The 23854-nt window shown below is 40.9% G+C and overlaps 1 protein-coding gene across 1 annotated transcript in view; it reads right to left on the bottom strand.

Annotated features, from left to right (window-relative positions):
* LOC128702658 (probable ATP-dependent RNA helicase DDX10) overlaps positions 1-22183 on the bottom strand; it is a 554230-nt gene extending 532047 nt beyond the window's left edge. The window contains exon 1 of the mRNA XM_070101951.1: positions 22164-22183. The gene's annotated coding sequence lies outside the window, so the exon portion shown is untranslated. The remainder of the gene's footprint in view (positions 1-22163) is intronic.
* Between the last annotated feature and the right edge of the window lie 1671 nt (positions 22184-23854).

Here is a 23854-nt window from a genome sequence, read left to right as displayed (position 1 = left end):
TATATATAATATATAAAATATTATATACATACGAATGTGGATACTTCACTGAGTTCTCTATGGCTCTCTTGGATTTTCAAAGTGGGATTCCCTTGGAGTTTACGAGGACGCAAACGGCTCGCAGAAAGACAAGAAAACAAATTCATCTTCCACTGAGAAAAAGAGTAGAAATTTCGTCGCACAATGTGGTCTAAATATAAAATATGGAGGAATATATATCTTCGCATATAATTAAGAATTCTTTCTGGCTATTTCTGTATATATATATATATATATATATATATATATATATATATATGATAAATTAGACACATGTTCAACTCTTGGGTATCTTTATTGAGGAAACGTTTCGCCACACAGTGGCTTCATCAGTCCATACGTAGAAGAAACTTGAAGAACAGGAGGAGAATGAGGTAATCAGTCCCTCAACCTTGAGTCGATGTGTTCAGTCCATCAATCTTGAATAGAATACGGCATATGAGCGGAGAAGCAGCTTATAAACCGTATGGCAGGAGAGGTGCACCAGTCATAGGTGGTGTCACATTTGTTCAATGTGGAAGTAGGTCGTGCCATACGGTTTATAAGCTGCTTCTCCGCTCATATGCCGTATTCTATTCAAGATTGATGGACTGAACACATCGACTCAAGGTTGAGGGACTGATTACCTCATTCTCCTCCTGTTCAAGTTTCTCCTACGTATGGACTGATGAAGCCACTGTGTGGCGAAACGTTTCCTTAATAAAGATACCCAAGAGTTGCACATGTGTCTAATTTATCAACATGTCGGTTCTCTGAACCATTCATCTACATATACATATATATATATATATATATATATATATATATATATATATATATATATATATATATATATATATATGTCGTGCCGAATATGTAAAACTGGTCAATTAGCAAGAATTCATTTATAATTAAGTCCTTTGGAAAATTTTCTCTTATACGTTTAAAGATATATTTTTTTCATTAATGTTAATGTAAAAAAATTTAATTTTGCACCAAAAGAATCTTTAGAAAACTTACCTAACCTTATAACAAGAACAATTTATTTTAGCCTAACCCAACTAAATATATTTTAGATTTGTTTACAATAATTTAATACTAAACAAACACAGTGAAATATATTTTTTTCGTTAGGTTCAGAATGACTTTGAATTCTCTGGAAAATGTACAAAGGAGGATGACAAAGATGATCCCATGTATCAGAAACCTTCCCTATGAGGATAGACTAAGGGCCCTGAAACTGCACTCTCTAGAAAGACGTAGAATTAGGGGGGATATGATTGAGGTTTATAAGTGGAAGACAGGAATAAATAAAGGGGATGTAAATAGTGTGCTGATAATATCTAGCCTAGACAGGACTCGCAGCAATGGTTTTAAGTTGGAAAAATTCAGATTCAGGAGGGATATAGGAAAGTACTGGTTTGGTAATAGAGTTGTGGATGAGTGGAACAAACTCCCAAGTACCGTTATAGAGGCCAGAACGTTGTGTAGCTTTAAAAATAGGTTGGATAAATACATGAGTAGATGTGGGTGGGTGTGAGTTAGACCTGATAGCTTGTGCTAACGGGTCGGTTGCCGTGTTCCTCCCTTGAGTCAATGTGACCTGACCTGACTAGGTTGGGTGCATTGGCTTAAGCCGGTAGGGACTTGGACCTGCCTCGCATGGGCCAGTAGGCCTTCTGCAGTGTTCCTTCGTTCTTATGTTCTTAAATTATTGCATACACAAATTTTCGCTTGTCCTATATGGCAAGATGAACGTTGATATTTAAGCCAAGATGGCAAGTTCTGCCTATTCGGCACGACATATGTATGTATGTATGTATATATATATATATATATATATATATATATATATATATATATATATATATATATATACATACTTATATATATACTTATATATATACTTCCCTATATATATATATATATATATATATATATATATATATATATATATATATATAAAATGTGGCCGAATGGGAAACTTGAATTTTGGTTTAAAAATACCCGCTCACTTTTCAATAAACAATAAAATTTTTTCATAAAATCATTCAAACCTAAAAAAAAAAAAAATATTTTTTTGGTTTTTTATTTTAAAATTTTTTTTAAAACAAATGGAAAATATATTTAGTTGGATTGGTAAAAAAATTATGTTTGTTAAAAAAGGGAAAAGTTTTTCAAGATTCTTTCCGGCAAAATTAAAAATTATTAATCAAAAATTAATGAAAAATATATTTTTAAACCAAAAAAGAAAAAAATTTTAAAAAAGGGGTTTAATTTTAAATGATTTTCAATTTTTATTTTGCATATTCTACAATATATATATATATATGCAAAAAATTCAAGGATGCGGAAAATACAAAAACACTGATCTTTTGGTTTGAAGGAGACTAACCTACAAACCCTTTGGCCCCAAGGAGCAGTGTTTCCCAAAATCTACCCCCCGGGGAAATTAAAACCGGCGTGTAGCAGGCTCAGTTATGATGGGCGGGCCATTTTGGAAGGTTAACTTTTCTTTAATCCCTAAACACCCAACCTTACTAAATTTGAACAATGCAAAATTTCCGAGCATGCAAAATATCCCAAAAACCCGATCTCGGCTAAAGGGAAACTCAAACCCCTGAACCTTAGGACAAGGTACCCCAGTGTTTCCAATCCCCACATGGACAATCCGGCGTGAGCATGCGCCCCCTTTTTGACCCAAGGAGGCTTTGGGGAAGGGGTTTAGTTTTTCATCTCACCCCCTGATGACCACCCTTTACGGAGTTTTAAAAATGAAAGGAAATTTCCCGGAAAACATGCAAAAATATACACAAACACTGATCTCGGGTGGGGGGGTTTAAACCCTTACAAACCCTTAGGACAAGGCCCCAGTGTTTTACCAATCTACCCACACTGGACAATACTTGTAGCTTTGGGCGGGCATTTTGATAAAACGCCAGCTTTCGGGGAAACAAGCTTTTCATCTCATCCCCGGGGCATGCATAAATTACTAGAATTTAACAATGCAAAATTTTTGGAGCATGCGAAATATCAAAACACTGATCTCTGGCGGGAAGGAGACCCCGAACCTGAACCCAGGCCCAAGGGTCGCGGTGCTTTCCCAACCACCCACACGGGACAATCCTTCTGAGCATGCGCAAACACGTTTTGAAAAAAAGGCAGCCAGCTTTGGAGAAGGTTTTTACAGCTTTTCTCACCCCCCATGCTTTTCCAGTATCAGAGATTTAAATAATGCAAGGAATTCGCGAGCATGAAGAAAATGAAACACTATCTCGGCGGGAAGGAGATTTAAACCACAAACCCTTAGGAAAAGGTACGCGGGATCAACCCAAACCCCACGGAAATTATTTTGGCTTTAAGCGCGCCCCCACACTTTTTGACCCGGGCAGCCAGCCCGGGGAAAAGGGCTTCAGTTTTTTCATCTCATCCCCAGACCACCCTTACTAAAATTTGAACAATGAAAAGGAATTCCGAAAAGCAGAAAATCCCCTTCACTGATTTTGGCCCAAAGGGGAGACTCAAACCTCAAAACCTTGGGGACGGGTGCAGTTTTCCAATCTCCCCAAAACTGGCCCAAATTTTTGGCGGGGCATGAGCTACGTTTGATAAAAGGCAGCCAGCTTTGGAGAAGGCTTACAGTTTTCATCCTCCCCGGGCGCATCAGCCTTATAAGTTTTAAACAATGCGGGGAATTCAGAGAGCATCCCGAAAAACAAAACCCCGATCTCTGGCTGAAGGAGACTCAACCTGGGAACCGGGAAAAAGGTAGCAGTGTTTTACCAATCTCCCCAACGGCCTCCCTTGGCTTTAGCAAGCTACACTTTTTGATCCAAGGCAGCCAGTTTTCCCGGGGAGAAGGCTTACAGCTTTTATCTCACCCCCCATGCATCAGCCTTACTAGAGATTTGAAAAAGAAAGGGGAATTTCATGGTTAAGGAAAATACAAAAACACTGATCTCTGGCTGAAGGAGACTCAACCCCACAACCTTAGGAAAAAGGTCGGTGTTTCCAATCTACCCCCCGGGACCAAATCCGGTGTCATGAGCTACACGTTTGATCCAAGGCAGCCATTTTCAGGGAAAAGGTTTTTCTTTTTCACCCTTCCCCTGGGCATCACCCTTTAACAGAGTTTTAACAAGGGCAAATTGCAGAGCACAAAAAACACAAACACTGATCTCGGCTAAAGGAACTCGGAACCTACAACCCTTTAGGACAAGGTACGCGGGCCTTTCCAATCTACCCCACGGGACCAATTTTTGGCGTGTAGCAGGGAAGCTACGTTTGAAAAAAGGTAGTTTTCGGGGAGAAGGTTTAAGCCATCTTCCCCCATGCATCAGCCTTACTAAATTTGAACAATAAAGGAAAATTTTGGAGAGCATGAAAATACACAAACACTAATCTCTGGTTTTTGAAGGGGGCCCCAAAACACGAACCGGGACAAGGTACGCAGTGCTTTCAATCCCCCACACTGGCCCAAAACCTTGGCGTGTAGCATGAGCTACACTTTTGGGACCCAACCAGCCAGCTTTAGGAAAGGTTTTACAGTTTTTCCCATCCCCCTGCTTTCAGCCTTACTAGAGATTTGAAAATGAAAAGGAAGGGAGGTAGAAATAAAAAACCCACGATCTCGGCCTGGGGGACTAACCCGAACATTTTATCACCTCATTTGCTACATTTGCCCTATGCCACGAGTGTCTCCGATCGTATTGCAGCGAAGTTACAGCATGCTGTCAGGTCGATGTATTTGTTGATCTTCTGTGTCTCACCGAACCTGGCAGCATCCTCCCTCTTCTCTTCATCTTCGGCTGAAAGATGTTCATTGGGTGATACATGACAGATTTTTAAGAGGCTAGGTGTACATGAATGGTATACAATACTGACAAAATGAAGAATCAGACACATGTGCAACATATGAGTATTTAATAAACTCACCGTTTTGCCAAACAGTGGCTTTATTCAATTCTTCACGAGTACGACGCATTTCACTAACTCCAAGGTTGAGGGTCTGATTGCCTTTTTTTTATATATAGTTCTACATTCTTCATATTATATCGCTGTGTTGATAAAGCCATGGTTGGCGAAACGTCTACAGATAAAGATACCTAGATGTTTCACATGTGTCAAATTCTTCATCAAGAGTAACTATACCACGGGTGGGGTTAGAACCCGCAATCAGAGTCACAAAACACCAGACCGTCGCGTTAGCCACTGGACCAGCTAGCTACATTAAGATTCATCCAGCTATGTATATTTCTACACCTTAGGAAGGTTAGCATATGCTGGGTGTTTCCTCCTCTTTCCACCCTTATTTCTTATTCCTGTAGTTTTTTACAAGCTCCCTCGGCTGTTTCCTCTTCGTTTCTCATCCCTATACTGGAATACATGTTAATATCGTGGTTAAAACAATCTTGGTGTACTGAAGAATGCCTTGTTTTTAGCATCCTGTCTCGAGTTACTCCTGAGTAGAAGGCTAATTTGATTCTTCCTCTCCTCCTGCACACTCAGTGATTAATCTCTTGTTCCTCCTCCTCCCATCTCCATCCTGACCTACCATCAGCTTCCTCCAGTCCGTAGATCATCAGTGACCTCCCTCTTCCTCTCATTGTCTTTCTCTCTAGTTTACCTTCCCGGTTCCCTTGTTCTCTCTTATCACCTCCTGTGTCTCGCTGTCTCCTGTGAGCATCCTTGTTGAAGCCAAGTCTTCGTCTTTCCTTCCTGATTCCTTTGCTTCTTTTGTTTTTCCTTTTATTACCACTTCCCCTTTCATCTTTTCCCTCATTTTCTACTGGACTTCTTTCACATTTTTTGTCTTCCATTCTTCTGTCTCTTTCTTAAGAGACTGGAAGAGGAAATGAAAAATCTGAAGGTGGCTCTTGAGAAAACGTGTGTGTGTGTACTCACCTATTTGTGGTTGTAGAGGTCTAGTCATAGCTCCTGGCCCCGCCTCTTCACTGGTCGCTACTAGGTCCTCTCTCTCCCTGCTCCATGAGTTTTGTGTGTGTGTGTGTGTGTGTGTGTGTGTGTGTGTGTGTGTGTGTGTGTGTGTGTGTGTGTGTGTGTGTGTGTGTGTACTCACCTATTTGTGGTTGCAGGGGTCGAGTCTTAGCTCCTGGCCCCGCCTCTTCACCGGTTGCTACTGGGCCCTCTCTCTCCCCGCTCCATGAGCTTTATCAAACCTCGTCTTAAAACTGTGTATGGTTCCTGCCTCCACTACGTCATTTTCTAGGCTATTCCACTGCCTTACAACTCTATGACTGAAGAAATACTTCCTACTATCTCTCTGACTCATTTGTGTCTTCAACTTCCAATTGTGGCCTCTTGTTTCTGTGTCCCCTCCCTGGAACATCCTGTCTTTGTCCACCTTGTCTATTCCACGCAGTATTTTATATGCCGTTATCATGTCTCCCCTGACCCTCCTGTCCTCCAGTGTCGTCAGGCCGATTTCCCTTAATCTTTCTTCATAGGACATTTCCCTTAGCTCTGGAACTAACCTTGTCGCAAACCTTTGTACTTTCTCTAGTTTCTTGACGTGCTTTATCAAGTGCGGGTTCCAAACAGGTGCTGCATACTCCAGTATGGGCCTGACATACACGGTGTACAGTGTCTTGAATGATTCCTTACTAAGGTATCGGAATGCTGTTCTCAGGTTTGCCAGGCGCCCATATGCTGCAGCAGTTATCTGATTGATGTGTGCTTCCGGAGACATGCTCGGTGTTATACTCACCCCAAGATCTTTCTCCTTGAGTGAGGTTTGCAGTCTTTGGTCACCTAGCCTATACTCTGTCTGTGGTCTTCTGTGCCCTTCCCCTATCTTCATGACTTTGCATTTGGCAGGATTAAATTCGAGAAGCCATTTGCTGGACCAGGTGTCCAGTCTGTCCAGGTCTCTTTGAAGTCCTGCCTGGTCCTCATCAGATTTAATTCTCCTCATTAACTTCACATCATCTGCAAACAGGGACACTTCTGAGTCTAACCCTTCCATCATGTCGTTCACATATACAAAAAAATAGCACTGGTCCTAGGACCGACCCCTGTGGGACCCCGCTCGTCACAGGTGCCCACTGTGATACATCATTACGTACCATGACTCGTTGTTGCCTCCCTGTCAGGTATTCTCTGATCCATTGCAGTGCCCTTCCTGTTATATGCGCCTGATGCTCTAGCTTCTGCACTAATCTCTTGTGAGGAACTGTGTCAAAGGCCTTCTTGCAGTCCAAGAAGATGCAATCAACCCACCCCTCTCTCTCGTGTCTTACTTCTGTTATTTTATCATAAAACTCCAGAAGGTTTGTGACACAAGATTTGCCTTCCGTGAATCCGTGCTGGTTGGCATTTATACTCTTGTTCCGTTGCAGGTGCTCCACCACTCTCCTCCTGATAATCTTCTCCATAATTTTGCATACTATACACGTCAATGACACAGGTCTATAGTTTAGTGCCTCTTTTCTGTCTCCTTTTTTAAAAATGGGAACTACATTTGCCGTCTTCCATACCTCAGGTAGTTGCCCAGTTTCCAGGGACGTGTTGAAGATTGTGGTAAGTGGCACGCACAACATATCTGCTCCCTCTCTAAGGACCCACGGGGAGATGTCCGGTCCCATTGCCTTTGAGGTATCGATGTCCCTTAGCAGTTTCTTCACCTCCTCCTCATCTGTATGTCGTCCAACACTTGTTGGTGTATTCCTTGCTGGTGTCCCCATCTGGTCTGTCCCCCCAGAGTCCTTCCTGTCTCTACTGTAAATACTTCCTTAAATCTTGTGTTGAGCTCCTCACATACCTCTTGATCGTTTCTTGTGAGTTCTCCACCTTCTCCACAGCCTTATCACCTGGTCCTTGACTGTTGTCTTCCTCTTAATGTGGCTATACAGCAGTTTCGGGTCAGACTTGACTTTCGATGCTATGTCGTTTTCATACTGTCGCTGGGCCTCCCTCCTTATCTGTGCATACTCGTTTCTGGCTCTTCTACTAATCTCCTTGTTTTCCTGGGTCCTATGCCTCCTGTACCTTTTCCATTCTCTGTTGCACTTAGTTTTTGCCTCCCTACACCTTCGGGTAAACCAAGGACTCGTTTTGGTCTTCCTATTATTTCTGTTTCCCTTGGGAACAAAACTTTCCTCTGCCTCCTTGCACTTTGTTGCCACATATTCCATCATCTCGTTTACTGATTTTCCTACCATTTCTCTGTCCCACTGAACCTCCTGCAGGAAGTTTCTCATACCTGTGTAGTCCCCCCTTTTATAGTTTGGCCTGTCCCCTTCAGTTCCTGTTACCTTCTCCACTTGTAACTCTACTATATAGTCAAAACTCAGAACCACGTGATCGCTAGCTCCAAGGGACCTCTCGTAAGTGATGTCCTCAATGTCTGAACTGCTCAGGGTGAACACAAGATCCAGTCTTGCTGTGTGTGTGTGTGTGTGTTATTTTGATCTTTGATGAGCATTTATAAAAATATCCTTTGATTTCCAACAGGTCAAATATTTCTTTTTATAAATTGATCTCTAAGGCTCCAAGAAGCTTGGGTGGAGATATCCTTCCCTCCAGTTCTTAAAGAAACTGTTATGGAGATATTTTTGCTCTCCAGTACTTTAAGAAGCTGTTTAATGCTCAAAGTTGCATTTTATGGATATATCCTTTGATTTCCGGTACTCCAGTACTCTTGTGGAGATATTCCTGTATCTCCAGGACTGAAAGAAGCTCTTACAGAAATATTATTCGACCTCCAGTACTCGAAACAGTTAAGATATCATACTGCCTTCTGCAACAATATATCTCATGTAATAGAATAGATTTGCTAGGGGTATCCTCTGGACAATTGCTGCTAATGTTTATCTGCTTTTATAGCTCTGCACTACTGCCTGGAAAAGCTTGCTATTGTTGTGGCGTTTTCTTCTCGACGAGTTCTGTTATCTGTGGATTGCGTTCTATGTATTTTATCATATTACATTTCTGTCATTTGATCAAAAATTTTAATTTTGGTATTTTTTTATTTTATACTTTATATTGGCGCAAGTATGTGTAGCGTAGTAGCAAGAACACTACCCTAACACTATACTAACGTCAGTATGTGTAGCGTAGTAGCAAGAACACTACCCTAACACTATACTAACGCCAGTATGTATAGCGTAGTAGCAAGAACACTACCCTAACATTATACTAACGCCAGTATGTATAGCGTAGTAGCAAGGACACTACCCTAACATTATACTAACGCCAGTATGTATAGCGTAGTAGCAAGAACACTACCCTAACACTATACTAACGCCAGTATGTATAGCGTAGTAGCAAGGACACTACCCTAACATTATACTAACGCCAGTATGTATAGCGTAGTAGCAAGGACACTACCCTAACATTATACTAACGCCAGTATGTATAGCGTAGTAGCAAGAACACTACCCTAACACTATACTAACGCCAGTATGTGTAGCGTAGTAGCAAGAACACTACCCTAACACTATACTAACGCCAGTATGTATAGCGTAGTAGCAAGGACACTACCCCAACATTATACTAACGCCAGTATGTATAGCGTAGTAGCAAGGACACTACCCTAACACTATACTAACGCCAGTATGTATAGCGTAGTAGCAAGGACACTACCCTAACATTATACTAACGCCAGTATGTATAGCGTAGTAGCAAGGACACTACCCTAACATTATACTAACGCCATTATGTATAGCGTAGTAGCAAGGACACTACCCTAACACTGTTTACCTTTTATTAATGGCTGAATTTTTAGTTAATATAAGTTTAGCCACCTCTAGAACTTAAATAAAAGATATTTCATTTTATTAATTCAGAAAACAGAAGGATTAGTTGCACAATTTAAAAACGAAGTTACAGCTCAACTGTAGATATTTAATTAACACGAAGCCCTGCTATCTAGTCAAGAGATTTACATAAAATGATACGTAATTTCTCTCTCATTATTTGTGTTTAATTAATTATTACACTCCTGACAATCATATGTTTTACATAAATTATGCCACGTAAATTTTACGTAAATTGTGCTTCAGCTTTTGTATTATTGGTGCATAAAACACACTTACGAATATTACTCGATGAATATTACCTGGGTGTGTGCACACACTGGCGAGTATCATCCAATGAATTAAGCCAAAATTATTCAATATGGCGAACCATTTCTGAAAGTGTGTCGCAGAAAAACCACTGGTATTTAGACTGTGGCGCAGCCAGGATTTCAGTCTGGTGGAGGTAGGCTTGAACCAGGATTTTCAATCAAGAGGATTTCAATCTGGGGTCTTAATTCACAAGATGGTGATTTTTCATGATGTATTGGAATTTTTTTAAACTATCATGCATTCGTGGTCACTGGTGAGTATAATACAGGGAAAAAATAGACATTTAGACCCATTAGCCACTTCGTAGGCTGCGCCACTGCCTAAGGATACACTGAGTACTCAATATAATTTCAACATTAGTTAAGAGTCCTCTACCGAACCTCTCATACAGGAATTTTTTACTATCTCAGGAAGGTGAGAAAGATGTTGCATGCTGAGAGACTGGAACTTTGTCAGCTTTTACTGCAACAAAGTTTCTCTCGTTGTAAAGCTTTATCAACGTGTCTTGCATTCACTGGTGTAGGCATACGTCATTAGAGCCCAGGTAGTGTGGGGAGCAAAGACACACGTTGTACATCCGGCTTTTGTTGGGAAAATGTTTTTATGTAGAGGTTAGGTAAGATCTGTCAGGAAACAGGACAAATGTTTCCTGACGCGGGACTTAGTTATATGAATATCCGCTGCTGAAGTTTTTGGTCATCTGACCGAGGCCTTCCGCTGGCTTACTGGGCCACCCCTTTAAAAATTATGGGTACGATTATAACCATTATAACCACTTAATCTCCTTGTGAAGAGCTTTAGTCAGGTGCTCTATTGCTCTCAGCAGTATACCATATGAATCCGGGTAGGATGAGATTGGAATTTACCAGTAGGGTGACAGAACGAGCAGACCTCACATCGTCGAAAGTATAAGACACGATGGAGAAGATTGTATTTTTTTATATATTTTATTTAAAACACTACAATACAAGGTGGAAATTATATTAAGGTACACAAATGAGGTAAATCACAAATTCCCAATTCACCCTTACAAAAATGATTACAACAGACAAAAGTGTTCTGACAACCTAATATCACACACCATATACACCCAGTTATACCAGAGTTATATACCTGTGAAGGCTCAAACTTTTGCCACAATTTCACCCCCCCCCCCCTCCCGCTAAATATAACCATTCCCAACCTGACTGCATCTTAACATTAAAGGATACATAGGAATTACACTACCATGAGTGATGCAGTAACATCTTGGACACAAAAATATTAATAACAATTAAATGGGATACATGTCTTTACTTAACACAATGACACCTCAACCTGGTGAAAGAAAACCCCGCAAAAGTTTAATTTTCCAAGAAGGTTGCAACAATGAATGTCAACACCCAAAGGCAACTTATGTGCAATTAGGGGTTAGTAACCCCGGAAAGATAATAAACCAGGATAACCAAAGAAAATCAAACAAGAAGCGAAATTTATAAAATAGGTCCTTAGATCTCTTCGCTAGGATGCAACCCACAACAGCCGGCTCAGTCATAGGTACTTATTTGCTGCTAGGTAACAGGGGCAGCATATGCTTTGAATTGGCAGGATAACCGACAAATATAGTAAAAAGACTGTGTGCAGAACAAATTAAAGACAACGTTACGCTGGTTATTTATATCGTTACTAAGCGAAACGTTATTAAATAAATAAATAGTTCCTCTGCACACATTGTTTTTATTTTCAGGGGAAGCAGATGTTAGGAAACTTGGTCGTAAATTTCTCCCTGCCCAGGGTTCGACCAGAGGTAGTTTTTAGGCTGTGAGCAGAACGGAATATAAAGGCAACGTGAACCATGGCTTTCACCTTAGTGGAGAAGGAGGAGGAAGAAGAGGAGGCGCATCTTTCACGCGAAAATAAGTGCAAAATATTGGTTTGTGTGTGAATTCTCTCACCTCAGTGGGAGCAAGTAATGCCACAAGAGTAATGGAACCAGAGAAATGTTTCAGCTTCACAAGAGTCTCATGCAAAATCCTTGGGTGATGTTATCAGTCTCGTCAGCTAGAGGATTGGATGACAGCCAAGGGTTTGGATGACAGCCAAGGGATTCGATGACTGCCAAGGGATTGGATGACAGCCAAGGGATTCGATGACGGCCAAGGGATTGGGTAATAGCCAAGGGATTGGGTGACAGTCAAGGGATTTGATGATAGCCAAGGGATTGGATGACAGAGGACTGAATGGCAGCCAGAGATTTACTGCCTGCCAACTGGATGAGATACATGATTAGATGTCAGCCAGAGGATTATATTACTGAACTTGATGAGTAACATAATTGGATGTCAGCCAGATTATCAATTTTTTCTTTTCCCGATGAAAGGTAAATATCAACCTCATTAGGCCTACTGATTTATCTAACATTCGGGTTTGTGCCTTGTTGAAAGCGGATACCTACAACTAACCCACTGTTAAAAATGATTTCCCGAGGTATGGACAAAAAGATTGGTTCTTCAGTAGGTATTAAAACATAATTTTGTCTTCTTCCGATATACGATAGAGATTATTTGCTGTAATATAATGCTGGTCAGCGATATAGGCAAAACCCCAGACCATTTTCCATCAAATTCATTCCCTGGATTACATTTTAAGGCTAAAGTTCCTTCAAATGAGAAGTTTCACCTCAGGTTATCCTGCATGTTTACGGGAATAAATATTATTTAGAATTTAGATTTAGAAAGGATAGAGGAAAGTACTGTTTTAGCAGTTAAGGGTAACATATTTCCAGGAAGCATAATTGAAGCAACTATCTTGCGTAGCTTTAAAAATAGATTAGATAAATATGTATGAGGGTGTCCTGTAGTTCGATTGCTAGCGGACTCAGCTCACACACTGAGGTCCATGGTTCGATTCACGGTTCGGGTAGAAACAGTAAAATAAGTACCTGGGTGCTAGTCAACTGGTGTGCGTCGTATCCTGGGGACAAAATTGACCTAATTTACTCAGAATGCTCTGAATAACAAGGGGCTTTCTCTATAGTAGTATGCCACTGATGTCAGCTAGGCCTGTATACCTTGTACATGTACTTGTAGAAGTGAAGATTATTATTATTATGAAAAACAATGATGGCGCATGCGTAGTGTCTGCACAGCATGGGCTTTAAGTCGACTTTAGTTTGTGATTAGCAGACGGAAGACCGAGGTTTCCACCGCTCCGCGTGTGTATGTGATTGAAGGGGTCGATTCATAGCTCCTAATCCTGCATCTTCGTCGGTCGCTACTAGGTCTACACTCTATCCCAGCTCCAAGCGCCCTATCATATCTCGTCTTAAACGTCTGTGTGTGTGTGTGTGTGTGTGTGTGTGTGTGTGTGTGTGTGTTCATATAATTCATCTGTTTTATGACCTTCAAAATTTCATAAAAATAACATATACATATAATAAGAATAAAACGCTCTTGATACATAAAAAAAAATAAAAACAGATATATATAACTATTAAATTTTTTCGCAAATACGACGAAAACTTTCAGAATAATTAGTGTTGTTTCAATTAAACTTGGCACATTTAAGCACACCCTAATGTTCCCCCTGCAGGGAGGGAGTGCTGGAGGTGATCCCGACAACAAAGCCTCACGGAATCTCTCACTTAAGCTCATTTTCTGCTACCAAAACCACAAGACTCACATCCATACTGCATTACCTCCCATCGCCACTCTCTTCCGCCAATAACCGGTACCCCAGAAGCAGTAATCAAGCAAATGTGGTTCATATATCACATGTGTGTTGCACCGGGGCCGTGGTCACGTGACTCACTCACCTTGAGAATGTTATACTTAGATCTAAGCGTTGTGTAAATAAACGCGAGTTTCTTCATCTAAATACCTGTATACTGATCTACATACCTGTATCTTCATCTGCACACCTGAATCTTTGTCTATACACGTTTATCTTAGTCTACACACCTGTACCTTATTCTACACACATTTATCTTAATCTACACACCTGTATCTTATACACACCTGTATCTTCATTTACACACCTGTAACTTCATTTACACACCTGTATCGTCATCTACACACTTATAACTTCGTCAACAAACTGTCTTTGTCTACCTAGGTTACCTATGCTATTGTTGAATCCCTTAGATGTAGTCTATTATCATTCTTCATAAATGTCCTTGACCAACCTCTACCAAACATGTGACATAAATGGTATTAAATGGCATCGAAAAATCAGTCAATAACAAACTCATCATGTAAATGAACCGACACAATCTGTTAATGGCTAACATAGCAACATTAGATGAAAATAACAATGACCAATGTGTTAATAACTAACAAAGAATATATGACGTACATGAAGAAAATTGCAACTGATAAGAAATTTACCGAGACAACGTTTCGCTCACCAGGCGTGAATGGGCCCCATTTTTTTGGGTTGTTGATTTATTAATAGCAAATGAGTTAAAGACGAAATGAAGTTACCAATAGCAAATCTAGTAACGAACTAGAGGGTGATGGAGAGAGTCATCCTCTATACAACTCTACGTTGGGCTACGTGCGGCCAGCAATAACAGCTTGGTTGATCAGGCCCTAATCCACCGCGAGGCCTGGTCAAGGACTGGGCCGCGGGGGCATTGATCTCCCCGGGAAGACCCTCCACGTAGTCTCCAGGTAGACTGTTTTTGCTTCCTACTCTGTATTCAACAGACGAAGCCTACTGTGTAGGCGAAACGTTTCGGAATAAAGATACCTAACTGTTGCACGTGTATCTTACTTTACAAACGAGAGATAATTATCATGGGGAGCGTTAAACCTGTAGGGATTATACAGCGCCTGTGGCAGGGGAGGTGGAAGGTACTGAGGCTCAGTTCGGGGAACTGGAGAACAGATCCAGTTCCCTAGATTAAGAGCCCCTCACCAGCATCAAGGAACGTCCTCTGAGAGGGGGGGAACAAGAGATATAACTAGACGACGTATCGCCCCCGACCAGGATCATTATCAGCGGCTACATCATACCTAGTAAATGAGGTTTTGGAGCGGAAATGTTCCTGCGCCGCTGTAAATGAGAACGGTGGACGGACTTTGTTTTTCAGGCCTTAACTAAATGCTGTTCATTAGCTTCCTCTTCATCATTAACTTATGCAAATGAGGCTGGGGGAAGGGGGGGGGGTGATGGCTGCACAATCTACCTTTTTCCTTAATTATTCATTCTTGATCCGAGGAACTGGAGCTACTCCCTAACCTACCTTTGGTTGAAACCGGGTTAAATCTCCGCAGGTGCTGTATGATCCTAACGGGTTTAGTGCTTGTCGTGAGTTTAATAATAATAGAACAAAAGGAAGAATTGGAGAATACAATAAATAATAATAACGATAATAATAATAGTATGGATAATAATAATAATAATAATAATAATAATAAATGCTTGTTTTTTATATTAAGGTCAACTGTAAACATGAAAATTTAAATACTCACACAGTAAGCCTTCAAGGGAAACTATGCGCTACAGCAACACCAGATTCTTAGCACGCCTAGCAATATGTTGCAACAAAACTAATAACTTAGCACCCGTATCAATATGTTGCAACTATACAAGATCGCTTATCACGCTTGGCAACATGTGACAAAACTAGGTTACTTAGCACGCTTGTCAACATGGTGTGAACTGAATATTTGAAAGGTTCACTTTTACTGTGAACTTCATTACTGAGTGGTGGGTGAACCTTTGATATAGGTTCACTCTTTATGGATGACACAGGAAAAATTAACCACTCATATAGCATCTTACTCGAGAAGTGAACTTCTGGTATAGGAGGTTCATTCACTGGAACGAAGAGGTGAACCTCATACGGCAGTGGAGTACCTTGCCTCTTCACTCATGGCTGCCGACTAATTGAACTGTTTAAGTCGCAATTCTGACCTCTCAAGCGAGTGAGAGAAGGTAAGTTAATCTCTCTCTCTGCTTTCCATTTGAAAAACTTCTATCTACAACATACATAGCTAGATATACTTGTAAGATTTTTCTCTTGTTAATGCAAAAATATTTTTTTTTTATTATCACACTGGCCGATTCCCACCAAGGCAGGGTGGCCCGAAAAAGAAAAACTTTCACCATCATTCACTCCATCACTGTCTTGCCAGAAGGGTGCTTTACACTACAGTTTTTAAACTGCAACATTAACACCCCTCCTTCAGAGTGCAGGCACTGTACTTCCCATCTCCAGGACTCAAGTCCGGCCTGCCGGTTTCCCTGAATCCCTTCATAAATGTTACTTTGCTCACACTCCAACAGCACGTCAAGTATTAAAAACCATTTGTCTCCATTCACTCCTATCAAACACGCTCACACATGCCTGCTGGAAGTCCAAGCCCCTCGCACACAAAACCTCCTTTACCCCCTCCCTCCAACCCTTCCTAGGCCGACCCCTACCCCGCCTTCCTTCCACTACAGACTGATACACTCTTGAAGTCATTCTGTTTCGCTCCATTCTCTCTACATGTCCGAACCACCTCAACAACCCTTCCTCAGCCCTCTGGACAACAGTTTTGGTAATCCCACACCTCCTCCTAACTTCCAAACTACGAATTCTCTGCATTATATTCACACCACACATTGCCCTCAGACACGACATCTCCACTGCCTCCAGCCTTCTCCTCGCTGCAACATTCATCACCCACGCTTCACACCCATATAAGAGCGTTGGTAAAACTATACTCTCATACATTCCCCTCTTTGCCTCCAAGGACAAAGTTCTTTGTCTCCACAGACTCCTAAGTGCACCACTCACTCTTTTTCCCTCATCAATTCTATGATTCACCTCATCTTTCATAGACCCATCCGCTGACACGTCCACTCCCAAATATCTGAATACGTTCACCTCCTCCATACTCTCTCCCTCCAATCTGATATTCAATCTTTCATCACCTAATCTTTTTGTTATCCTCATAACCTTACTCTTTCCTGTATTCACCTTTAATTTTCTTCTTTTGCACACCCTACCAAATTCATCCACCAATCTCTGCAACTTCTCTTCAGAATCTCCCAAGAGCACAGTGTCATCAGCAAAGAGCAGCTGTGACAACTCCCACTTTGTGTGTGATTCTTTATCTTTTAACTCCACGCCTCTTGCCAAGACCCTCGCATTTACTTCTCTTACAACCCCATCTATAAATATATTAAACAACCACGGTGACATCACACATCCTTGTCTAAGGCCTACTTTTACTGGGAAAAAATTTCCCTCTTTCCTACATACTCTAACTTGAGCCTCACTATCCTCGTAAAAACTCTTCACTGCTTTCAGTAACCTACCTCCTACACCATACACTTGCAACATCTGCCACATTGCCCCCCTATCCACCCTGTCATACGCCTTTTCCAAATCCATAAATGCCACAAAGACCTCTTTAGCCTTATCTAAATACTGTTCACTTATATGTTTCACTGTAAACACCTGGTCCACACACCCCCTACCTTTCCTAAAGCCTCCTTGTTCATCTGCTATCCTATTCTCCGTCTTACTCTTAATTCTTTCAATTATAACTCTACCATACACTTTACCAGGTACACTCAACAGACTTATCCCCCTATAATTTTTGCACTCTCTTTTATCCCCTTTGCCTTTATACAAAGGAACTATGCATGCTCTCTGCCAATCCCTAGGTACCTTACCCTCTTCCATACATTTATTAAATAATTGCACCAACCACTCCAAAACTATATCCCCACCTGCTTTTAACATTTCTATCTTTATCCCATCAATTCCGGCTGCCTTGCCCCCTTTCATTTTACCTACTGCCTCACGAACTTCCCCCACACTCACAACTGGCTCTTCCTCACTCCTACAAGATGTTATTCCTCCTTGCCCTATACACGAAATCACAGCTTCCCTATCTTCATCAACATTTAACAATTCCTCAAAATATTCCCTCCATCTTCCCAATACCTCTAACTCTCCATTTAATAACTCTCCTCTCCTATTTTTAACTGACAAATCCATTTGTTCTCTAGGCTTTCTTAACTTGTTAATCTCACTCCAAAACTTTTTCTTATTTTCAACAAAATTTGTTGATAACATCTCACCCACTCTCTCATTTGCTCTCTTTTTACATTGCTTCACCACTCTCTTAACTTCTCTCTTTTTCTCCATATACTCTTCCCTCCTTGCATCACTTCTACTTTGTAAAAACTTCTCATATGCTAACTTTTTCTCCCTTACTACTCTCTTTACATCATCATTCCACCAATCGCTCCTCTTCCCTCCTGCACCCACTTTCCTGTAACCACAAACTTCTGCTGAACACTCTAACACTACATTTTTAAACCTACCCCATACCTCTTCGACCCCATTGCCTATGCTCTCATTAGCCCATCTATCCTCCAATAGCTGTTTATATCTTACCCTAACTGCCTCCTCTTTTAGTTTATAAACCTTCACCTCTCTCTTCCCTGATGCTTCTATTCTCCTTGTATCCCATCTACCTTTTACTCTCAGTGTAGCTACAACTAGAAAGTGATCTGATATATCTGTGGCCCCTCTATAAACATGTACATCCTGAAGTCTACTCAACAGTCTTTTATCTACCAATACATAATCCAACAAACTACTGTCATTTCGCCCTACATCATATCGTGTATACTTATTTATCCTCTTTTTCTTAAAATATGTATTACCTATAACTAAACCCCTTTCTATACAAAGTTCAATCAAAGGGCTCCCATTATCATTTACACCTGGCACCCCAAACTTACCTACCACACCCTCTCTAAAAGTTTCTCCTACTTTAGCATTCAAGTCCCCTACCACAATTACTCTCTCACTTGGTTCAAAGGCTCCTATACATTCACTTAACATCTCCCAAAATCTCTCTCTCTCCTCTGCATTCCTCTCTTCTCCAGGTGCATACACGCTTATTATGACCCACTTCTCGCATCCAACCTTTACTTTAATCCACATAATTCTTGAATTTACACATTCATATTCTCTTTTCTCCTTCCATAACTGATCATTTAACATTACTGCTACCCCTTCCTTTGCTCTAACTCTCTCAGATACTCCAGATTTAATCCCATTTATTTCCCCCCACTGAAACTCTCCTACCCCCTTCAGCTTTGTTTCGCTTAGGGCCAGGACATCCAACTTCTTTTCATTCATAACATCAGCAATCATCTGTTTCTTGTCATCCGCACTACATCCACGCACATTTAAGCAACCCAGTTTTATAAAGTTTTTCTTCTTCTCTTTTTTAGTAATTGTATACAGGAGAAGGGGTTACTAGCCCATTGCTCCCGGCATTTTAGTCGCCTCATACGACACGCATGGCTTACGGAGGAAAGATTCTTTTCCACTTCCCCATGGACAATAGAAGAAATAAAAAAGAACAAGAGCTATTTAGAAAAAGGAGGAAAACCTAGATGTATGTATATATATATATGCATGTGCGTGTCTGTGAAGTGTGACCAAAGTGTAAGTAGGAGTAGCAAGATATCCCTGTTATCTTAGCGTGTTTATGAGACAGAAAAAGAAAACCAGCAATCCTACCATCATGCAAAACAGTTACAGGTTTTTGTTTCACAGTCATCTGGCAGGACGGTAGTACTTCCCTGGGTGGTTGCTGTCTACCAACCTACTACTAATTAAATATCTGTGCATAGTTACTGCAGGTCTTCCAATCCTTACTTGTCGAAAACACGTGATGTAACTATTCGCTGCGGCAACTGGAACCGTCACTAGATATTAATTAGTTCGCTCATATACTCTGGCATATCCGAATGAAAGTAATATCTGTGTAAATTACATAGGGGAGGATCAGATGTCCTTCATTAGAGGATCAGACGGGAGAGCAGAGATGGGTCGATACCAACATTTTTATCCATACCATTTGTGAGGGAAAAGTTCAACAAATAGGAGTAACGAGCAAGTATAGGGTGACGATAGTTTGATTGCCGGCTGCTTGTTAAGGTAGGGTCAGTCTAGCTCCCGCTATCCTCCCCCCCTTTCTCCCCACCCCGAAAGGTGACGTGTGGGGCTCCGGCCAAACAGTAATCACTCGACTCGCAGCTCCCAGCATAACTGTAGGTAAAAGCCTCTGCTCCTATTCTAGTGGATATTGGTTGAAAGCTTCACTTTTGACCAATAATAAACTTTGTCCTTTCAGTTTTAAGCTCCACATAAGACTTCGATAATCACCACCTTTTTTTAGGTATCTTACACTTATCATGGAGAGTGATTTCTTAAGCAGTGGGTAACCTCTCTCTCTTTCCAGCTTGGAATGACAGATCGGGTCACCTGCCAACCAACGAGAAGTGTTGAAGGAGACGGACTGAAACCGGTCTTGGGACGTCACCTTATAATCTACCTACTTGATTAATTGTACAGGACACTACCCCTCATCTTTGCAGTGGTAAAGAACCTGCGTTCCTGTCATCTGGACTGACTATTGCAGCGCTGTATAGCCCTTGTGGCTTAGCGCTTCTTTTTAATTATAATAATAATAATGGACTGACTATTCAAGGCTATAGACTGTGAAGAACTAATCGTTGGGTTGTCACCAACACCTGTGACCCCCCCCCCCACATCATCATCAAAGGCTACAATTTCTACAAGACAGTGTCAACATCAACCAGACACCCCAGTTTACTTGTACATATTAGCGTTGAATTCAAATGCCATTTTTCCATTTCATTTTTCTTTCAAGTAGGATACACCTTCATTTTTTTATGTTTTATCTTTGCATTACTAAATAATGAAGTGTTTATCTTTGTGAATTATTATTTCTTTTTCTATTCATTAATTTTCCTGAGAAGGAGCCAGCCTTGGTAATACTCTCTGAAGTTGTTACAGGGCTGAGTAAGCATTCACACCATTACCATCAAAATTAGCCGATACCGATACTCAGCTTTACGATAATACCGATAACACGAAAATTAACAGATACCCGACGATACTTTTCCTTTGGCATACCCAAATAGGAAAGGTTCTCCCATCCTGAGCATGGGAAGACATACGAGGCTTTCTTCTTCCACAGAGAAAAGAGCATCGATGACTTCCATGAAGGAGGTCCAAAAGGGGCTTTGGTGCCTTCTATAGCTGAGGTTAAAGGGGATGGAAGGCGGTGGTTCAATTATTTTCATGTTCTACATTACAAAGAAAAGAAGAGGAAGACTTCCAAGTCCCAAATCGCTCAGTGAAGAGCTTGGATCCGATACCTCCTTGACCACGAGGCAAAAGTAGTCTGAAATTGCTCTTAACCAAGCAAGATTTAAGATAAGACAGATGACGCGTCTCTGACACCCTTCGTTACCATGGAATACCAAACATGATGCCCACTTTGACATTAACGTCACTTTATAACCAATTCAGGGTCAGTAACACGTGACGCCTTAAGTACATAAAACAATGTAGCGCAAAGCCACTTCAAGGTAATCTCACTAGAACGCAATAATCTTGACTTACCTGACAGGTGACACGCATACGTCCCTCGACGTTCTGTAACCCACACTTACCTGTTATGTTAGACAAATAACATAACTAACACTTTATGTAAATAGCACATTCATATATGTAATTATCATTATTCAATTTACAAAGGGAGCCAGAGCATTACGTTCTCCAGTAAACCCAAGTTAAGATGTAATTGTCGTAGTTGTCTGCCATAAAAAGGTATAGGTACTAATCATTTTGTCAGATAAATGAACACAGATGTAACTTATGTGACATTTTACTGAGGCAACAATTATTTATTTATTTTAATCAAGGGGGAAGCGCTAAACCCGGAGTATTATACAGCGCCTGGGGGGGGGGGGGGGGATGTGGAAGGCAGTCAGGCTTAATTCGGGGAACTGGAGCAGAGATCCAATTCCCTAAATCAAGAGCCCCTCACCAACATCAAGGAACCTTCCTTGAGGGGAGAGGCAACAATTAGCTCTTCAGGAGCATTGTCGGCATGATAAAGCTCCTGGAGAGCGAAACGTTGCCACAATAATCTGTCACATTAGTTGCATCTGTGGCCATTTACCTAACACTGTCGGTAATTCTACCATTATTACTATCTACCTCGTAACACCAGTGTTACTCACCTTGTGTTGGTGGATGAGAGAACTTGGAAGCCTCGTCTGGTGTGGTCCACTGGCAACACCATTCCTGCAATATATTAATTTAAGTAAATCACAAGATCAACAGTTTTTTTTTTTTCAAATTTAATTTTATAATTCATTGTTACGTCGTTTGCCTACATTATAATTATTATAATCAAGGGGAAGCGCTAAACTCGTAGGATTATACAGCGCCCAGGGGAGGGGATGTGGAAGGCATTCTGGCTTAATTCGGGAAACTGGAGCACAGATCCAATTCCCTAAATCAAGAGCCCCTCACAAACATCAAGGAACCTTCCGTGAGGGGTCGTTTGCCTACAAATATAAATAATACACCAATAATGCGCACATGGGATTTATTATAATCATGGGGGAGCGCTAAACCCGTAGGATTATACAGCGCATATAGGAGACAAGCTTAGGTAAAAAAATGCATGTGCAATTAATGTGACATTTTTATTGTGGCAATGTTTCGGTCTCCAGGAGCTTGGTCAGGTCAGGTTCACTTCCTTGCATCAAGAGCCCTTTATTATCATCAAGGAACCTCCCTTGAGAGGAATTAGTTACCATTCCAAACACTGGTCAGCAACAGTCGGCCAAGTTTTCCCATCTAGTTCACTCCCCTATAAACTTTCCTCTCCACCATAGCTTCCATACACCAAAAGGTTCAATTTAAACACGCTCAAGTGAACTTACCTCTTGTTCATACCATAAATATCAGCAAAATTCGAGAGCAGCTGCGAGCTACACCCAACCTCAACCATGGCGGGATCTCCAATGTCGCGCTCACAGCTACCGGTTCTCCCGCCTAAAAGTTAGTGTGTCCCGATGCTCTCCCGTGACTTTACCAACGCTTTATCTCCTTAGTTTGTCCTTAATTGGAGTACAGTGAGTCGTATTATCTGTTTTAAGCATTATTTATTATTTGAAAGAAAAGAATTATACAAAATTTATACTTAGTGTATGGAAGTCTTGCGATAAAAAATATTTGTCACTCAAAATTTAAATCTTTCGGACATAAATGGTGCGAACGACTTTTATATTTCCTTCACTTTAACTACTCATTTGACTGAAAAAATCTCTATTATAAATTTTAAAAAATAATCCAAAAGCTTTTTATTATTGAAAAAATGTTGTAATATTTGGATTTTTTTCATTGGCATTGAAAGCTTTCAAACATATCGTCTTATTATTTTCGTTGGGAAGCACTCAACCCGCAAGGGTTATACAGCACCTGGGGAATGGGAGATAATAAGGTATGATCCGAGAAAGGAGAGGGTAGTTCCAATTCCTTAGATCAAAAGCCCCTCACCAGCATCTTGACCCGTAAAATTTATTATTTTCTCTCTCCCAGCAAATTTCAAACCCCAGCCATATAATATAGCACACTCCCCAGGATGCCACCTCAGCCAACATACAAGATATATACACCTAGAAGTGTATATCTCAGTGTATATACACTGAGATATGCACTTCTAGGTGTATATACACTGAAGTGTATACCTCAGTGTATATACACTGAGATATGCACTTCTAGGTGTATATATCTTGTATGTTGGTTGAGGTGGCATCCTGGGGAGTGTGCTATATTATATGGCCTCAGTCAGATGACCAAAAGCTCCAGCTGCTGGTCAACATCTAAGACCCGCGTCAGGAAACACTTGTCTTGTTTCCTG

Source organism: Cherax quadricarinatus, chromosome 79 (assembly GCF_038502225.1).
Source record: "Cherax quadricarinatus isolate ZL_2023a chromosome 79, ASM3850222v1, whole genome shotgun sequence".
In the NCBI taxonomy this organism is placed as follows: domain Eukaryota; kingdom Metazoa; phylum Arthropoda; class Malacostraca; order Decapoda; family Parastacidae; genus Cherax; species Cherax quadricarinatus.
This window is presented reverse-complemented; position numbering and strand designations above follow the sequence as displayed.